Below are 8,521 nucleotides of genomic sequence, written 5' to 3' on the forward strand. Positions count from 1 at the left end.
AAATTAAAGAGAAACGTAATTTAGAGAAGTTTAAAAAGATAAAATTAATTTTAAGGTTGAATCTAAAATCATGAATTTTAATGTATTACATATGAAAATATAATGTTTAAGAAAAATAACAGTTGAAAAATCCTAAGTTGAAGAATTGTTTAGTGTATTTAAATTTAATGTAAAAGAAAATGGCAGAATGAAATGTAGTCACGATGAAGGAGATTAATAAAGGTTATATTCAGGTGGCAAAATAATAACGATATACATTATTTTAGGAGCTTATATATTTATTTCTTGAATTATTTTGTGTCACTGTACTTCTGCAATTTGTTTTTAAAATATAAGAATATTCACTTGCAATTTTTATTAACTATATGATAAATAGTTTCATGCTTCTCTTTTCTCGCAGAACTTCAGTGACTCCTGCTTTGGTGTCTTGGGCTATCAGGTTCTTCTTTCTGTTTTACACATGACTCTTTTCAGTTTTCATCTACATCCTAATGAGGAGTTTACTAAAACTAACTGGCAGAGAGGGAAAGAAGTTGAGCCTGAGTCTCAAATGCCTCAGTACCTTATACTGGCACTAGCTGAAAATTAGTTGTTGCCACATTGCAGTCTCACTTAACAGAGCTCCTAAAGAACAGTTATGAAAAACTGTCCCAGTTGTCAGGGTTTTGAATGGTATATTTGGTCATTCAATTTTTAAAGAAACAGTGAGTGACCTGAAGTATGTGGATTCCAGAATAGTGCCAAATGGTTTGAGTAAGTCATTTCCTGGAAAGAATAACACTAAAAAATTACGAAGTAGGATGTCTAGAAAAATAGTGCACAGATCAGCATATCTACATAGTATTCTGGGTTTGTACTCAGGATGTGTGAATTTTTGTGTCACATGTTAATGCTCAACTGAGATCTTCGACAGCAAGTCAGTTCTCAAAAAACACTCTTACAGGGTGACTTGCCTTGTGTATTTTACCTCTGCCCTCTTCCACTCCAGTGTTTACACAATGAGCTCATGGATAAAACAGCTTGGATAGCAGGGATAGGGGATATGTATGGACCAAGAAGCAAGGAGCTCTCTTTCACCAAGATTTATCTATCTACATTCACTGCAGAATACACAGCCTGCCTAGAGTATAAACTAATATTGAGTCCTTAATATTGTGTCAGGCATCAAAGTGACACATTCAGAGAGTTGCTTGCGGTATATTATATCAGACAACTTTCCCCTAAGAGTAGTGATTCATCCTAACCTAATTCATAATCTCTTCCCTGCTTACAAAGCCTTTGCCATGCAAGGGCTCAGGAATGCTTAATCTAATCCCAAAATAACCCATACAATGTTGTTTCTGGCCAAAAGACGCATTTTACAGTGGAGCTGATAAGACAATATGTGCATGACAATGGAATACAATCTTCTTACCCTATACCTGTGCATCCAACAGAAGAGCATGAAAGAATCATCTGCTAAACACACACTTAAGGTGCCAGCTTAGCAACAGCTTCCTATGGAACTGGGTGCTGTATGCTAGGCTGTAGTAAATCCACTTATGCAGGTGCTGCTGAGATTCTGAAGATTCCTTTTTAAGCCTTGAGACTCCAGTGAACACCACTAGGAATTCTGACAGTATCTGCATCTTGTTGCCTGAAGGCTTTCTACAAAGCTATGTGCAAGGCAGGCTTATAATGCCTGTGAATTAACACTTCCCCCCTACAAGCATCCTCAGTCACTGAAAGAGGAGAATTTGGTAGATTTAACATCATAATATACTTGCCTATATTTCCAAGTGTTTTTCCTTTGGGATTAAGTTCAATTAATGGCTTGATAATATATCCTTTGGTGTCTGCCTTCTTTTCCCTGATGCAGCTCATCACTTTTCTACCAATATTTCCTTCATTTCTTAAAAAACGTATTTCCACTTGAGACTTTTCTCAAGCTAAGACATGTGCAAAATCTATGCCAAACCAAGTAGGGGATTATTCTGGGTAGAAATCTTGGCTTCTAGGGGATAACTCTTCTGGCAAGAGAAACATGTAGATGCTCAATGATCACATTAGCTCTTCCTTCCAGGGAATCAATAAGTAAAAGAGGAAGGTAATATTCTGGTAGAATAATCAACCCTGAAGAGATAAGTTTTATGCTTCACAATGAAGACCAGGGGAAATATGAACAGATCTCAGAGTATTTGTTAAGACGTTTATCTTTGGTTTAATGCCAGTGATAAGGGCAAGTGAGCAAATGTCAGCATCCACAATCTAACAACGACAAGTCAATTAAAGACTCAACTCCTTAGGCTATATAGGTTTGAGACACTCTAATAAGTGTCTCATAAAAAAACAAAACAGAAAAACTACACACAAAAAACAAACCTAAATCAAAACTGCACTGCGCTGGGTTTAGGTTTCAGGGACATCTAAAATGTGTAGTGAAGGAAGAAGATGATGAATCTGATTCACCCCATTCAATAGGGAGGACATTAATTGTTTACAAACACTCTGACCTAAATTAGTTTGAGGAATTGAAAGATACACTTATGACTGGTTAGATTTGTAAAAGTTTTCTCAAGAAAAAAGAGGCTATCTTGGTTTCATATACATGGAGATCTATAATTTAACACAAAATGAAGGACACAAGCAATATGAAATGTGTTAGTTAGTGCTCTACCTCACATGCATACTCTGCAACACTTACCTCCTATCTTGTACTTTCTTTTTGATGTCAAGTCATGAGATGCTATGGGATCCACCTGTTTACTATACATGCACAATTTAGAAATATGAATAAGTCAATTCACTATAAGAAAAACCTACCATTTGACCCAGCCATCCCGTTACTGGGGATATACCCAAAGGATTATAAGTCATGCTGCTATAAAGACACATGCACATGTATGTTTATTGCAGCACTATTTGCAATAGCAAAGACTTGGAATCAACCCAAATGTCCATCAGTGACAGACTGGATTAAGAAAATGTGGCACATATACACCATGGAATATTATGCAGCCACAAAAAAGGATGAGTTTGTGTCTTTGTAGGGACATGGATGCAGCTGGAAACCATCATTCTCAGCAAATTATCGCAAGAACAGAAAACCAAGTACTGCATGTTCTCACTCATAGGTGAGAATTGAACAATGAGATCACTTGGATACAGGAAGTGGAGCATCACACACCGGGTCCTATTGTGGGGAGGGAGGAGGGGGGAGGGATAGCAAAGGAGATATACCCAATGTAAATGATGAATTAATGGGTTCAGCACACCAACATGGCACATGTATATATATGTAACAAACCTGCACGTTGTGCACATATACCCTAGAACTTAAAGTATAATAAAAAAAAAAAAAAAAAAAAAGAAAGAAAAGGAAAAACCTTTGACAAAGGGGAGATGTCAGTTGGGAGGAAATTTCTTCCCCTAAGATAATCTGTACTGAAATGCAGGACATATGTGTTCTCAGAAGATGGTGAAATCGAATAGTCAGCATCCACTGATATAAAATAGTGACTAGCTTTTAACATGCCCTCCTATTGCTCTTTGTCCTTTCTCCTTCTCTTTCTTTCCCCTCATTCTTTCTTGCCTGGGATTGCATGGCTTAACGAGGAAGTTAACCATAAACATTTGCCTCCAACTATTTTATTTGGAATGTAGACCAAGACAAAAAGCACCTCATCCACTAATATGTTTTTAATCTTTCAGTGGATGGTAACCGGTTCAACAAATTTAATTAGATCAATCCATCCATTATTAATAAGAATACTCCTCATTTCTTTTTCTAAAATGATATAGTTATATGAAACATAAAGTGAGAAATTTTAGGTCACTAATATTATTCTTAAATATTTAATGACATTATGTTCGTCTGTGATAGACTAGAGAAGTGAGTCATCACTGCCATCTTAAGGAATAGAAAAAAAGAAAAAAATAGGAAGTGAAGGTACACATCATGTTGAAAAAAGCTGATATTCGTCTTGGTCAATTTTTACTTAATTATGAGACTCTAATTTATATATTCATACTCATCCTAAACTTAATAACCTGTGCTACTATCTGTACTTACATCTATACGTGTCCTCTATATTTTCTATTTCTTAATTATATAATAAGAAATATGTATCAATATAGGAAAGAAAAGAACAAAAATGTATACCCTACCATTTTAATAGTTTTATCACTTTGGTGGGTTGATAAAGAGAGAATTCAAATTAATTCATTAACCCCTAAATATTTCATAATGTGCATGTTATGTTTAAGACTTAAAATTAGTACTAGTTTAATGCGACTCTTATATGGAATCTTTAAAGCTAAGGACACAATAAGAAATCCTACATACAACTTTCTAGCTATGTAATCGTAAGCAAGTTACTTAAAATATGAGGCTCATATTCCTCATTTGCAGAATAAGAATAATAGCTAGAATATAAAGTTCTGGTAGTATTAAATGTCGTAACATATATAAAACCACCTATCACAATGCTTGCTACATATAGGATGATCAAGATTTGGCTTTCTTCAGCTGCTTTTTCAACTACTGTTTTCTCAGGTGTTACCAACACTTTAACTATCAACTGTCTTTTACTGCCACTACCACTAAATCTTTTTCTAGCAACATAAAGTTTATTTCTTAAATGACTTCTAGTAACACTCTTATACATACAGTTTCTCTTAAAATTGTTAATATTGCTAATGTTTTCTAATCATAAGTCTGACATCATTCAAAATGAGCTTATATCAAAATATACGTTGCTAATTTTTCATACCTTGAATTATTTTTAGAACTTCTTGAATGTGTTAATATGTGTGGAATGTCAAATAATGTATAACTTTCTGACATTTAGCTTTTAGTCATTTTCCGTTTTAATTTTTAATGCTAACTACTAATTTAATTTTCTCTCCTTATCTCCTGTAATTTTCAAAACCTCTTCCATTCATTCTGATACAATAAAATAATGGAAAAACTATGATAAAATATTCTAGAGTTTATATACAAGTTCACAAGCAAGAAAGAAGAATCCCTGGACACAGAAATGAAGGAGCTCAAATATGGAGTGCTTAGCAGTTATAAAATTGAAACAGCATAGACAGGTATTAAATTCATTTCTAAAGACTGAGACTTTTACACCAATACCATTCTAGTTGTGAGGTGAAAATGAACTCTCTAGAAACATTCATGAGTTCCCAAGAGCTGAGGAACTTGGACCTGGAGCAGGCTGACCGCCCTGGTCCATGGAGAGGAAGAGTCACTTGGAATAATTTTAAAGTGAAGAATTGTGTTTTGTGTGATGACTGATCTGAATTCACACCACTCAAATTGTGTGGGAACCTGTAGCTGGAAAATTAGCAAAAATCTCAGCTATCCCTGGAATGTAAGTAAATGTGAAACTTCCCCATGGGGAGGCTCCACAAACATGTGTATACAGGACTGTCATAGATTAAAAAAAATCTTTCATACCGTTTGTTCCCAGTTTAATTTTTAAAATGCACAAAAAAGGAAAAATCCATAGACACAACTACACCACAAAGAATTGTAAATCTGAAAACCAAATGATAGAATATTACATCTGAGACAAAATTAACTAAAAAAAACCTAGTGTATTATTATTTCTGTTAAAAAAATAGATTTTATAAAGAAAATATTATTATAAAAATGAAGGCTATTAGTTAATTAAAAATGAAAAAATCCAAGGGAAATATAACAGTTCTGAATATTTATATACTTAATAATACATTCTTAAAATCCACAAGTCCATCAACAGAATTACAAAGCAAGTCAATACATTTTCAATCTTGCTTGAACTTTTTAATAGAACTTTTGTGGAAACTGGCATATAAAGGATAGACATTGATGCAAGAAATATTTAAGACAGACAATTAAAAACTAATGTATTGATAATTTATTCAGTGTCAGAAATGTGTGTAGTATAGACTGACGTTTTTATTCTTGACTCATATAAACAGAAATCCTTGTTTATGTGTTAATGAAAATACATACAAGTTGTTCATTAAATCGTTGTTAAACTTACAAAAAAGAATTATTAAAGAAATAGTAAAATATAGTGGACTAATATAGTGGAAAGCCTACAGAACATAAAATGAATAAATCAGCTCTGTTTTTGCCAACATGGCTGATTCTCAAAAACATAACGAGGTAAGATAAGCTTTAAAAAACATACATTGAATTTGATTCCATTTAAAACATACAAAGCTCAATTTAGAAGAGATGTTGTTCATAGCTGCAGACATATATAGTATACTCACAGAAGCCTGGGTAGAGTGGGAACTCATCAACTTGAGCATATTGTCTCTGGAGAGGAATTTAGGAGAATGGGATGCAATATGACTTGAAGCATATCGTGGCAGTATTTATGATTTTTAAAAAATCTTAACCAAGTAGGTCAAATGTTAACATTTATTAAATCTGTATACTAAGTGGATATCTGTTTTATTATTCTCCATACTTATCTCTAAGATTGAAACATTTCAGAATTTTCCAAAAGAAAAAAAAATGAAAAGAAAAAGGGACTTCAGTGCACATTTGTCACATACCTTTTCCTGTTTTGCTTAATGCATCAACTGTGAATGTAGTTTTGAAACATTAATTCACTAATTTATTGTTTTATTCAATGAGCACCAACTCTGTTGCCAGGCACTGTACTAAATGCTGGTTTATAGAGCAATAAGTGAATAATGAAGTGGGCCCTTTTCTCCATAAATCTTTCTAAGAGAGAAAGCAGGTAAGTAATTTTAAAAGTCCAGGGAAATGAGATGACTGTTATAAGGGGAGTATAATGTGGAATGACAGTGCATGGCAGACAAATGTATCTCCCACAGGAGGAGAAATTTTAGGTGGCACTTAAACAATGGGAGCGATTTAGAAAGAAAATGTTTGGAAGTAAGGTTTATTGGGAGGCAAAGTAAGGATAATTGCTCCAGTCATGTAGAGTATCTAGCACCTTGAAAACCTAAAAGTAGTTTAGCAAGGCTGAAGTATAACTCAGTTTGAGGAGAAAAATGAGATCGGATCGGATCAGATCAGCACTTTCAGACAACTTGGAGGGTCTTATAGGAGTGATATGAATCCACTGTGGAACTCATAATGGAGGGAGATATATAATATCATTAGATTTTATTTTATGAAAGAAAATAATGTAGATAATTAACATGGAAGAATGATCTATTTGAGAAAGTTAGATTGGCTACTGTCCAGGAGAGAGGTGTCATAGTCTGTATCCAGAAACAAAGTGAGAAAGGAAAAACTAATTACACAAATACATAAGAGATTGAAAGGATAGGACTTCATATTTCAGTGATGATGTGGTTATGGAGAGTGAGATATTAGTACTGATGTCTACATGTATGGATTAGGAATGTGGGTGGTTAGTGGTGCCTCATATCAAGATACGGAACACTACAAAGGAACAGTTTGGTGAGAGTAATGTTCAGTAATAGATATTCTGAATTTTAGTTGCATATGAATTGCTGAGATGAAGTTATCTGATAGGATGAGTCTAGCGCTGAGGAGATTATCCTGGAGGGCTGGTCTATTAGATTATGGGAATCTTCACTTTGATGTTAATGGTATAGATCGGTAATAGATGAGGACATAGTCATAAATACTAACTGAGTAATACCAATACTTAAGAAGTTCAGGCAAAGTTGGCTTTTATGAAATTTCAGGTAAGAAAGCCATACTGCACAGGTGTAATGAAAGGAGAAGATATATAAAGTAGGCTACAATTCTGTTAGAAATTTATGATAATATGGAGAAAATCAGGGTAGTAATTGGAGTGTGCATGAAAGAAAATAAGTTTTAATGACTTGTATAGATTTAAATGCAGATGCAATAAAAATTCACTCATGGTTCTTTCCTTTCTCTCAAATACTTGCCAGAGAATCTCTGCAAGGACTGAGTCCTCTGTACAGAGTGTTCTTCCAACAGTTGCTTCTATGGCAGAGGTTTTTTCTATTCAATCTTAGTTGAAACAGTACCACTTCAGAGACGCTTTTCCTAAATTTCAAACTTAATGTCCTTTCCTGTCCCACTGAAACTATGCTCTCATTCTTCATATCTTTTTGCATCATCATATTTAATTTTAATTAAGTTTATTACTACCTTTAACCTTGTTTAGTTATCAGATTGTTTAATTTCTTCAAATTAGAAGGAAATTGGTAGTAGTAGTAAATTAAATGAATTACTTTTCAAACACCATTTAATCTTTGCCTTCTTGGAAAAAATTCAAAGTTATATAATTAAAATATAGATATTGCTTAATTCAGTTTGTTAATATTTTTATAATGATACAAATATAGATTATTGAGAAAGATTTCTCTCCAATTTCATCTATAAGTTCTCATCAGGTTTTAATGGAAAAGTTTATAGGGATTTTATAAAAAGTTGGAAAACACTTTTATATTCTCTGGAAGAATTTGAGTAGGAATGATAATATTTATTCCTGAAATGTTTGGAAGCTATCCTTGGTCAAACCATCCTGTATTTTCTTTGTAGAATAGTAGTAAGTATGTAACCGAT

This window comes from Macaca mulatta, chromosome 5 (genome assembly GCF_049350105.2).
Source record: "Macaca mulatta isolate MMU2019108-1 chromosome 5, T2T-MMU8v2.0, whole genome shotgun sequence".
NCBI classification, from domain to species: Eukaryota; Metazoa; Chordata; class Mammalia; order Primates; family Cercopithecidae; genus Macaca; species Macaca mulatta.